Consider the following 13,348-nt stretch of genomic DNA (forward strand, 5'->3'; position numbering starts at 1 on the left):
AGGTGAAGGCAGCACATAAAGATGTTTTAAGCCAGACACCAACCTGGGTGACTGGAGTTTAATCCAGCTGGGGAAACCATGAAGGCCAGAATAGCACACACACCTCAAAATTATCCCACCTAAGGAGAGCGGGGAAAGTTGGGGTATTAATATACCAATTCTCATCAGTCATTCATTGAGGCCTGCTCCTGGGCCCATTAATTCCCCACAAAGTAAAATCTAGCCTCAAGGGGCCAGTGGATTCTAAAGCGGTAAAAGAGAAAAGACTGGGACAATATAGCATCTGCTACAAGTATAGATTTGGCTGTTATATACTGTTCCTTTCAGAATTGTATTTTGTCCTTACTTAGACTCTAGGGATTCTCAAATTACTCAAACCCTCATAGGCAGTATCTACTGACCATGCCCATTACCTCTCCCAAGTATCAGCTTCTAGGTAGCTCTTGGGTCAACTTACGAGGGATTCTCGTACATCTACTCAGGTGTAATCAGGTCCTCATCCATTACACATACACTGTCACCAACAGTGAAGGAAGCTCTGCTAGAATGTGAAACCCTGAACTCTCAGAATAGCACATGAAATTTCAGCAAATTCACTAGTATCTTTAAAATATTGGAGAGTTTTTGTACTGTAAGAGTAAAAATGGTTTATTTGATAGAAGCTAAAGTTTCTGAACTAAGTAGAGACCACACAATGGCCTAAAATTTGAAATGGAGAAAAATGGACCTATGATAGTTCAGAGCTTCTCTTGGTTGGAACTATAATAACTTCCAATCTCCAAACTGGAGAGGATATATAGGCTAAAAGTTAAGGATCTGTGATGAAAAGTAGGGAGAGAGATATAGAACATTTCTGAGGCTACATTCATCCTTCTAAAGAGATAGAATTCTATTCTACCTCACCTTACCCATTTCTGGCCTAAATCATGACATGGAAATGCTCAAAGCATTAAAAAAGCATTATAACTTTGTTTGGAGAAAATGACTTAAAAAACTGCAGTAGGGGCTTCCCTGGTGGCACAGTTGTTGAGAGTCCGCCTGCCGATGCAGGGGACACAGGTTCGTGCCCTGGTCTGGGAAGATCCCACATGCCACGGAGCGGCTGGGCCCGTGAGCCATGGCCGCTGAGCCTGTGCGTCCGGAACCTGTGCTCTGCAACGGGAGAGGCCACAACAGTGAGAGGCCTGCGTACTGAAAAAAAAAAAAAAAAAAAAAAACTACAGTAGGATTGTTTTTAATCTCACTGCTCCGCTGTCCTACATAAGTAACAATAATATTATTTTAGGCAACAACACTCGACCTGACCTAAATTTCCTAGGACCTGCTTGATTCTGCATTCTGAAAGCATGTTTTTGTTTCCTAAGGTGTAGTTCTTAAACAATTTAAAACAAGTATTTAAAAAGCACTTTGTGATACTGATGATCTTCAGTCATACCTGTTGGCACATCTCATACCACAGTGTCCATAAAGTCTGAAAACATAGATAATATTATTTATTTTTTACAGATAGAAGCTGTCCTTGATGGTGTTATATTTACATGTCTCCAGACTTTATAGACATCCTGTAGAACACTTTCCAGCATCATACTCAGCAAAATAGAATTGTAATAACGTCATGGTAGCAGGTAACTTCACCATGAAGTTTGTTTTCTTCCCCACAATAGTGTTCTTAAGAGTTATCCATGCTGATTTATGCAAATGTAGTTTATTCATTGCAAGTGATGTTTTGCATTCCATTATATGAAAATACTATAGTTTATCCATTTCAATATTGCTGGTTTCTATATTGCTGGTTCTGTATTGCTTTATTTCTATGTTAAGTTGCTTAAAACGATTTGTTTTTAAAAATAATGCCATGATAAACCTCTTTGCACATGCTATATCAGGTACACATCTAGGAGAATTTTTCTGGAAAAATGTGGAATTTCTGGATCATAGATTATATATTCTTCAGCTTTACTAGATGTTACCAAATTTTTCTCTAAAGTGATTAAATCAATTTATAGTTTCAACAGCAGTGAATGACAGTTCCTATTTTCCTATGTCTTCAAACATACTTGGCATAATCAACATTCTGGATTTTTTTCCAATCAGATGTGTGCAAAATGGTATCTCTCTCTTAATTTGCATTCTCTTGATATCTGGGGAGAGGGTAGATGATTGTGCAATTATTTCTAATCATTTACTGCCCATAAGAGGACTATAAGAGGATTGTACCTCCCCACCCTATCTACCCATTGACATTAGTCTTGATCCTGTGTCTTGCCAATATACTGAGGACAGAAAACATACGCCATTTCTAAGAAGAAGTTTCAAGAGCTGTCACCTCATTCTACAATTTCTCTTTTCCCTCTGCCTCACAACAACAAATCTTAGAAAAGGGCTGAACCTTCAACTTATGTTACAGAATGAAGAAGAAGCACAAGACTAAGTTCCACAGCTAACATATAATGTAAACAAGAGGTAAAACTACGTTGTTTTAAGCCACCACTGAGATTTTGGGTCATTTGTTATCACAATAAAATCTAGTTGAGGTAGAAGACTTATTACATAAATTGGCTATGAAAATACAGCATTGCCATAAAAAACAACAACAAGAAAACGCTAAAATATATGATATTATCTCCTAGGCCAGGTTAGAGAATAGTTGTTGAGCTAGAAAGATGGCAATCCATATTATGCAGTGGTGAAACACTGGGTAAATTGATAACCAAAACAGCTTGTGGTTTAAGATAAAAAGACTGGGAAATTGAATGTTATTACTGTGTTGAATGCTATTGGCTATATTCGACAAAGTTACAAGAAGAGATGAGCTCATGCACACACACACACACACACACACACACACACACAACGGCTTTTTTGCAAAGAGAAATGAAAGTGAATACAGATATCCTCAAGATTGAGGTCTTGTAGGATTAAAGGAATCGACTGTTTCTCATCTCCACTCATGGAGAAATGTTTTGAGGGCAAAGGCTGATATACTAACTCAAGGGCTAGCTAGGCTACCACAAGCTTTATTAAAACTTTTGAATTGATTAATTTGGCAGCCAGTAAATCTTTTTAGTTGGATTTACATAATAAAGGCATGGCTCTCCCTGATTTAAAAAGAAAAGAAAAGCCTGATAAGGTCTAGATACTGGTAATTAAGTTGAGAGAAAGGTGTTATCTCAACAAGATTTATGAGTTAGCACATGGAGCAGATTAGAGTTAAGGGATTAAAAAGACAACGAAGTTTTTGAAAGTTGTGAGCTGTACATGAAAGCTATTAGTCTGGATCAAAAGAGTTAAAAACTTAAAGACAACCATTGGACCCAAAATTACATAGATAGGAAACAGGCTGAGAGGTCTGCTTAGCTCCTGAGGAAGGCATATTTTTAAACACCTGCTTTTGGGTGGCTAAGGAACATCTTGGAAAAGGAAAACCCTCCCAGAGGGTGAAACCATGGGCCATGGAAACAGTAGACTGGGAAGTTATTTCCAGGGTATAGAACCTAAGAAGCAAAGACAGTCCCATAATTTTGAAAACATACCACATGGTATTAATTGCCATTGCTTGCTTTAAAATAAACCGTGATAATTTCTTCTTTTTTTTTTTCCTCCCTTAAGAATGATACTCTTAATCTCAGGATATTAAAAAAATATTAGGGGTGGTTTGTAAAATAAAATACCATGGCAAAGGCATATTTCTATATTCTAAAATAATGACACAGAAAATTACTTCAGGTATATATTTTTATAATTCTATCTATAAAACTATTGACCTACATATTATTTCTCTAATGATACTTTTAAAAATCTTCAAACAGTGAGGCCATTATATTATTTTGAGAAAAACAGTTGATTCAATTTAAACTGGAACATGGAAGTGAGAAAATCCTGTTACTAAACTGCTGCTGAAAGCATGTCAGCTGCTATAGAATCTATTGATCACCTTGGACATTGATTGGTTAATTTAATGAAAAAGGAAGGTTTGGAGTCTGAACAAATTTGCAATACTGACATGACAGAATCTTACCTGAAGTTATGGCCAGGCAAACACACAAGTCCATGTGTGTGCGCACACACACACACACACACCATATACACAATAAAAACTGTCAATAATGACTAACATCTTTAATACTATAAAGTGAGGCCATTACTTTAAATTTAATTAAAGAAGACAAAAGATATTGACAAAATAAAATCCTATCTAGAATAACTTACATATTTTTACACGAATTTTTAAAGAATATTATTAACTTTTGTGATATTCCCTGACTTTAGCCTCAAAATGAGTATCTAAAAGATGCTGACTTAGGGTTATGAGACTATTCTAACTCATAAAATACAGTCAGCATACAAAATACAGCTGGAAAATAGCATAATTTAGTGTAATCTCATTTCTGTCTAATCTATTACAATGCTCGAATTGTAGAAGTCATACTAATTACTGATGCTGACTTTTATTCCTGTTCTACATATTCAGAAATGCTCTACAGCCATTAACTCATCACTCTTCACAGCATTCAAAGGAAATAGTAAATAAAAATAACTGTATTTATAGATAAGTGAAATAATTAAAGTAAATTTTATGGTTGTAATACAAAGGAGATTCATGTTCACTGCAGAAAATGTATAGATAAGCAAAAAACTGTCCTCAATCAGACTAGAGAAAACATCTGCTAGTATATGATATATATCCCTGAAATGTTTTTTCTATGGATATACAATTTTATTTGTGAATATATGTGTGCGTTTATACATATACATGTATATATACACATATGTATATACACACATACTATACATATGGGTATGTGTGTATATACATATATACACACTCTATTAAAAATAATTATTTTCATTTAATAAAATATGAACATCTTTCTGGGTTCTTAAGTAGGTTTCTACATAATCATTTTAATAATTGCATAACGTTTTAAATATATGATGTATAGTAATTTAATTAGCTATATTGTATTGTCTTACAGTTTTAACAAAAATAAATAATTTTGTTGGACAACAGCTAATGTTGATTCAGGATTATTTTCTCAGGATAAATTCCTAATGGGACTATTGAGTAATAGTAAGCAATTATATTGCTAAATTGCTAGCAGAATGGTGTTACCAATTCTAATAGTTTTATATGAAAGGAATGATTTTCTTGCTGCTTACTATCCTTGAGTATTAATATTTTCATATTACTTAATCATTTATCAAAGTTGTATATCATTGTTTTAATTTGTATTTAATTGATTTCTTGTGATAATCAATATTTTTCCAAGTTATGGAATTGGATTTATTTATTTATTTAACTTTATTGAAGTACAGTTGAAAACAATGTTGTGTTAGTTTCTGGTGTACAGCAAAGTGATTCAGTTATATATATATATATTTTTTTTTCATATTCCTTCCCATTATAATTTATTACAGGATATTGAATATAGTTCCCTGTGCTATACAGTAGGACCTTGTTGTTTATCCATTCTACATATAGTAGTTTGTATCTGCTAATCCCAAACTCCTAATTTATCCCTCCCCCACCCCCTATCCCCTTAGGTAACCATAAGTTTGTTCTCTATGTCTGTGAGTCTATTTCTGTTTCGTAAATGAGTTCATTTGTGTCATATTTTAGATTCCACATATAAGTGGTATCATATGATTTGTCTTTGTCTGACTTTACTACACTTAATATGATAATCTCTAGGCCCATCCATGCTACTGCAAATGGCATTATTTCATTTTTTTTAGGAGTTTGGGATTAATATATACACATTACTATATAGAAAGTAGGTAAACAACAAGGACCTACTGTATTTCACAGGGAACTATACTGAATACCTTGTAATAACCTACAATGGAAAAGAATCAGAAAGAATATACATAATAATTGACCTAAGAAAACATTGCTATGATTTCTGTCAGAGAATTTTTGCCTATGTTCTCTTCTAGGAGTTTTATGGTACCACGTCTTAAATTTAAGTCTTTAAGCCATTTTGAATTTATCTTTGTGTACGGTGTGAGGGTGTGTTCTAATTTCACTGATTTACATGCAGCTGTCCAGCTTTCCCAACACCGCTTGCTGAACAGACTGTCTTTTCTCCATTGTATATTCTTGCCTTCTTTGTTGAAGATTAATTGACCATAGGTGTGTGGGTTTATTTCCTGGCTCTCCAATCTGTTCCATTGATCCATATGTCTGTTTTTGTGCCAATACCATGCTGTTTTGATTACTGTAGCTTTGTAGATTGTCTGATGTCTGGCAGGGTTATGCCTCCAGTATTGTTCTTTTTCCTGAGGATTGCTTTGGCAATTCTTGGTCTTTTATGGTTCCATATAAATTTTAGGTTTATTTGTTCTAGTTCTATGAAAAATGTCATGGATAATTTGATAGGGATCACATTAAAGCTGTAGATTGCCATTTTAACAATGTTAATTCTTCCAATCCAAAAGCATTGAATATATTTCCATTTCTTTGAATTATCTTCAGTTTCCTTTATCAATGTGTTATAGTTCCCAGCATATAAATCTTTCACCTCCTTGATCAGGTTTATGGAATTGGATTTAATTTTTATTTAAACCTGAGTCAGAGAGAGCAATGGTTTTTGGAAACATTGACTTTGCTTGGTTACACCTTCTCATCTGAAAATGGGGATAACATACTACTCTGGTCACATGTGAAATTTAAAGAGGTATATATGTGAAAACCCTTTATGAGTTTTGAGTGCAAAGTGCTACTAAATAAAATTAAGCTAACCAATTAAATGAGATGAACACTATCACTTTCTGTTGAGCCTTAAAAATAAACATTTTCAAATAACATTGAAAATAATGTAAACCCCAAATGAAAAACATAAAATAGGTTTAAAATATACATATACTTCCCTCATAAGAAACAAAGGGGAAAATTAGCAATGTTTAAACATTTTTATTATAAATTTTCATCTTTATTTCATCTGGCTATAGGGTCCCAGGCAGCCACTCACTTTTCAGCAAATCAAAGGCTGTAGCCTTATGTTTATCATTCACATAATTCATGCCTATTTATTTAAAAGAGAATGAATTATATCTACAGTCCTGTCTTTTATGTGGAAGTCACATTTTTTGAAAACATCAGTGAAGAAAATGCCAACTTTCAAAAAAGTACTTTCTTCTGGAAAAGACTTCCTGAAGCTACTTTCTTCTGCACAAAATCATCAGGGTTAGTTGAAACTAGACTGGTTTCTTGATGTTTCTGACAAGATTAAGGTGCTTTTAGCTCAACTTCATTAATTCCCCATAATGGCAAAGTGCTCCTTATGTCTCAGTAGAGAAATCATGATAAGCTAACAATAAAAAAAGTATAGCTTCTGAATAGCCAATTAGTAATAACCCATTTATAAAAACTGTCAATGCATGATTGATAATCCTGTGTATTTCTTAAATTTATTTCCAGTAATGTTCCTCTTTAGATAAGCAACTTTATAATGTAAAATTATAATGATACATTTGGGGAAGAAAGTCAATATTCTGAGGGAATTTCAGTGGGAAACAATTACTTGCCTCAGGACAATTTAAAATTGTTGCTTTATGAGAATATATTAGAAATATATATATAAAATAACATATGTGTTATTTATATATAACATATGTTATATATAAATAACACATATATATGCATATATACACATATATATAACACATATATATATATAACACACACATATATATATAGACACATGTTATTTTTTATATATATATAGACACATGTTATTTTAGTTGTCGGCAATCTAAGCCAAACTTGCAAAATGAAAGGAATAAACGTGATGTGCAATTTTTTACAAAACCACTGGGACATCTTATCCAGCCTCCAGAAGTGTGGGAGCCAGGGCACACCCTGGGAACTTTTAAAGCAGAGGTGTGTGGGCCTTTTCTCTGGGTTACGGCCACCAGCATGACTTATCTTCCACAACTTTTGGCTGTCACATTCATCCACTCCAAGTTTCAGTTTAGAGATGTGTTCTAATTGGTCCAGCTGTACCTGATCCTTAATGAATCACTATGTTCAGAGGTCAGGGTCAAAAGCACAGTCAAGCCTCTGTGGTGGCCACTGTGCATTGGAGCCATCCAAATAGAGGTGACACTCAAGAGAGAAAGCTTTAGTTAGCTTAAACAGATTTGACGTCCATGCCAAAAATCCAATTTCCCCATTCCCATCAAACACTGTGTGTCTACTACTGGTATTTCAAAATAAGTTTACCACATATTCTAATAGACTATTTTAGATAACTTCAAATTTATAGATAGAATTTTAAAACAGCAATTATTGTACATGGTACTTGCATGATTTATTTTGCATACTAGGAATGCCTCCAACACAAAGGAAAGTAAAAGGCTTATAAAAGATACACATATTACATGTTTTCATTTAAATGCATTATATGTGAATTTGGCAGGATGGTTAATAATTACAAACCTACAAATTTAGAATAATAAACTTTTATTTTCACTTCTGTTTGAATTATAGACTATATTTAACTGAATAAGAAGTAGACTGATCATTTCATAATGATAAATATAAGAGGAAACTTGCTGGGAATACTTGCAGAATTGAGACTATAGCCAATGTTCTGTTTCCTGACACAATAGTAATTCAATTTGTTTTTCCAAAAATCATTCTACTCTGATATCCTGGTATATTGGGGTACTAGAATCCAAATTATCTGATTACAAGTCTAATCCTTCAATCACTACAATGCACTGGCCTCTTTGTTTGCTGTCCACAATGGATTTACTAGATATATATTTCATATTTTTCCACATTTGTCTGAAACTTAGGAAATTTTCTAGATGAACAGAAAAATCTACCAATACTTTAGCTCATTGTTATGGACTGAACTGTTTCTCCCCCAAATTCATGTTTTGAAGCCCTAACCCCCAGTATCTCAGAATGTAACTATATTTGGAAATAGGACCTTTAAAGAAATGATTAATTTAAAATGAGGTAGGCCCTAATCCATCTAATTGATGTCTTTATAAAGGGAGATTAAGAGAGATACAGAGAGACACCAGGGCTGCACAGAGAAAAGGCCAAGTGAAGACACACGGAGGAGAGAGCCATCTGCAAGCCAAGGAGAGAGGTCACAGAAGAAACCAAACCTGCATACACCTTGATCTCGGACTTCTAGCCTCCAGAACTGTGATTAGATAAATTTCTGTTGTATAAACCACCCAGTCTGTGCACTTTGTTATGGCAGCCTGACCAAACTAATATGTTAATGATTGTTTAAATACCTTGAAGATAATATTTTAAAACATTTAATATAAATCATATTTCTAGAATTTGCTAGCATGTCACTTTTGACATTTAAGTTTTAATACATTTCAAAAGTAGTTTACTGCATTTTACATTTACATTTATTACAACTAGCAAGTTATTTAACTTCTCAAAATTTAAGTCTAGGTCTAGTAAAAACTTCTAAGATATTTCAAAACAAGCTCAATATATTTATACAGTATATGGCATGAGAAGTAATAGAAAATGACAAAATCTAGCAAGTTAGACTCAAAAATCATATCCTATGGAAATCTGTAGGCTTATGAAATAATTATGTTGTTGCTGATCATGAATCACTTTTCAGATAATCAGTTACCCAAGCTCAAAGTCATGAATAGCATGCTATTTGCTCAGTACAAATGTAAATGTTCTTGACTCCCTGAAACTACAACAGTTTGCTTGTACTATGTAACCAGTCATTTGAGCAATAGGGCAGTGGATTGATCATGCTATATTATTCAAAGGAAGCCAGTTGAGCTATTGACAGATAGTACAACAGTAAGTACATCTTTAAGTTTTAGAGCAATTCCTTTATTTTAGGACATTACACTTTTGGAATGCTATGATCAAAGCAGATGTATACAAATCTACAGAGATTCATATTCATGGCTAAGAAGCAATACTTAAAAATGAATCTAATTCAGTCCAATAGTTTGGAAGAAAACTATTCGGCATTGTGTTTAACGATATGACTGATTTTTATTTGCTTAAAGTTGTGTCTCAGCAATTCATGTTTCCTCCATATATAAGTACTAGTCAGGGAGTTTAGCATGAATAAGAATCACAGTGCAATTAGATCTGCTTAAGCTATCCGTTCCTGAAACAGTTGCAAGGACACGGGTTTCAGGATTCTGGACGAGAAAGTAAATAGCTTTCCAGCTGGTTTTCTTGCTCATTTATTCATTAATTCAACAATTATTAAGAGACTTCCCTGTGCCAAGAACTGTGCAAAGCTCCCCAGGATATACAAAATAGCTAAGATGTAGTTCCTACTCCTGCATATTTCACATTTCTTGTACCTTATATCCCATTTAGCTCACTACACACTCGGTCAAACCACTGTCTCACAGCAAACTTTAAAACCAGCAATTTATACGTGCTGTGTTCACGCCAGCACCCACCTCCCTCTTAGTCCATTACAACCTGACTCCACTCCTACCATTTCAGGTTGCCAGTGAACAAGTCACCTGTTGCCTTTCTCAATTCTGCATCGCATTAGGCAATGTTGAAATGTGCTTCCTTCTTGATTTTCTGCTTTGATTTCTATAATAGTACAGCTGTCTTGTTCTTCTATAAACACTCCTTAATTTTAATCTGTACTACCCACCAAGGTTTTCTCATGTCCGTGTCCTACATTCTTTTTCCTCCAGAGTTGCTTCTTGGTAATTTCCATGGTTTTAGCCTTTCAGATTACACAGCCCTGTTACAAATTATCTTCTAGCCATCTTACTTGATGGATATTTAAACTCATTATGTCCCAAACTGAACTGATCATTTTTCCTCCCTCATTAACTACGTGCCTGTCTAGCTAAATCTGTTCCTTCTCTAGTTTGCCATAGTTATAATAACAAGAGCTACCATTCTCACTGTGACTAATGCTTGGATCTTGGAGTTAGCTATGGTTCTAAATTCACCCACACATCATATCAAACCAGTTCAAAGACCTATTGGCTCTATTGTTATAATATCTTCTTCATGTCTGTCTTCCTTTCCATTCCTGTTTTTTCTACCTTCATTATCTCTTACTTCTTACAAACATGGCTGCCTGGATTCCTGCCCACCTTTTTCTCTCGCAGATTCTACGCACTGATAATCACTCTCCTACACGTTAATCTTCCTAGGTATTGCTTCCATGATTGAAAAACAATCAAGCTTTACCTACTTCTCTCATCTTCCGTTCCTCAGATAGTAGATAATTTACCTCTATGGCTTTGGAATGAATGTCTGCACTTAATTTTTTGACATTCATGCATTTATTCATGCAACAGATGTTTTTCAAATGTTAAAACATTTAACATTTTTTTTTGTCTCCATACCGCGTGAAATCAATGTCTTCTATCTCTTATAAACCTGCAGCTGGAACTAACTTCCTGTGTTCTAGTATCTTTTCCTCTACCTAAGACAGAATTCTTTCCTGGTTAGTTTCTATACCTAATAGTGAGTTTATTACTACTTTTTGCACTATTCTCAAGAAAAAAAAAAAAGGGCTCTCAGGCCCTCGAATCAGCAATATGCAGAGTGCCTAGGTGTCATTCCTTGGAATTTATTTCTCTCACCTGCTTTCAGACCTGGTCCAATTTCTCCTACTCTCTTTTCAGCACAAACTTTTATGTTAGCAACTTTATGATTATAGCTTCACTTAGGGCTTATTTGTGCCGATTACACCTGAGCGTTAAAGAAGCTTTATAAGAGTGGCCCCTCAGCCTACATAATTTGACTTTCTCGATTCAACTGTGAGTACAAAAGAAGTTGCATTAATGATAACTACTTTCACTTGTTCACTGCCTTCAGCAATAAAACTGTTCCCCTCCCCAGCTCCATCCCACATAGGCTCTCTCACTTATTTTGACTTTGCTGAGGGTATTCAGCAAGTGCTTACAAGGAACGCCTGCCTTCATTTTTCTTCAACCTTGGGTCTTTTACAGCCTCCCCATTCATGTCTACACTCTGCACTTTAGGTAAATACACATAGAGTTAAAATCTCTACAAACTTTACTTTTAGTAGGGGAAAGTCAGTTCACTTATTCAAATTAAAGGTCTAAGGTGAGGTTAAATGAGGGAAAGCATGAAGATAAGAGAATTAATTAGAGATTAATTGAGATTAAGATAATTAAATGGTTGCATTTTATGAAGTGCTAGTGTCTAATATGTATCTGTGCACTTATATTAATTGGACACTGATCCTATACACCTGAAAATGAAATGGGAAGATGTGTCAGAGAATGAGTCTCTCAGAGAGGCCATAATAACCGTCTAAAGATGTATACAACGGAATCACATTATACATACAAGATACTAATGATATTTAAACTAGATGGGGAGGGGAAGAGAGGTAGGAAGAGAAAGTGAGGAAAGAAGAGAAGGCAGATTATGTAAACATTGAAGGTGATTCTACTAGCCAATGCACTAAATGAATGAGTATTCTAGTTTGAACATGAAATAGAAGAGAACCTGCTATTGCATCCGTGTGTCTTATTAGCTAAGCTACCACATATCTCTCATACATCTAGCCTTAGAAAATGTAATTCCACACTGAATGTGATTTGAGCGCTTGAAGGTGTGCATATTTCACCCCATGTTGGCCACTAAACATCAGCAAACAACTTCATCTGGAGCTCAAATGAAGAAATAACAACCTGTTTCAATGCTGGAGGAAAACCTGAATGTAGGACATTTTTAGAGAGTGTAAAGCAGTATCCTATTTGGCACATAAATGCTGCTATATATAATATGCTGACACCAATGTAAGATGTCACCCCATGTACACTAGAGAAAAGGAGTGCTTTAGAATAAAGAACAGTGGAGTTAAAATCTTTGATTAAATATGAAAAGGTAGGGCTTCCCTGGTGGCACAGTGGTTGAGAATCTGCCTACCAGTGCAGCGGACATGGGTTCGAGCCCTGATCTGGGAAGATCCCACATGCCAAGGAGCAACCAAGGCTGAGCTCCACAACTACTGAGCCTGCGCTCTAGAGCCCACCAGTCACAACTACTGAAGCCCACACGCCACAACTACTGAAGCCCGGGCACCTAGAGCCCATGCTCTGTAACAAAAGAAGCCACCGAAATGAGAAGCCCATGCACCGCAATGAAGAGTAGCCCCTGCTCACTGCAACTAAAAAGAAAGCCTGCATGCAGCAATGAAGACCCAATGCAGCCAAAAATAAATAAATTTATAAAAAAAAATATATAAAATATATTAAAAAAGAAAATGAAAAGGTAGATGTCAGGATTTACAAACACAGTATTTTGGGTCATAATAAAAATAATATAATATATATCTCATGGTAGCTTTATATCAATTGATATTTCAAATTCCGTAGCAAC

General features: G+C 34.8%; 1 protein-coding gene across 2 annotated transcripts in view; it reads right to left on the minus strand.

The window, feature by feature from the left end:
- EPHA6 (EPH receptor A6) overlaps window positions 1–13,348 on the minus strand; it is an 874,905-nt gene that overhangs the window by 549,615 nt on the left and 311,942 nt on the right. The gene's annotated exons all lie outside the window — the stretch shown is intronic.

The sequence above is a fragment of the Lagenorhynchus albirostris genome, chromosome 5 (genome assembly GCF_949774975.1).
Source record: "Lagenorhynchus albirostris chromosome 5, mLagAlb1.1, whole genome shotgun sequence".
Lineage (NCBI taxonomy): Eukaryota > Metazoa > Chordata > Mammalia > Artiodactyla > Delphinidae > Lagenorhynchus > Lagenorhynchus albirostris.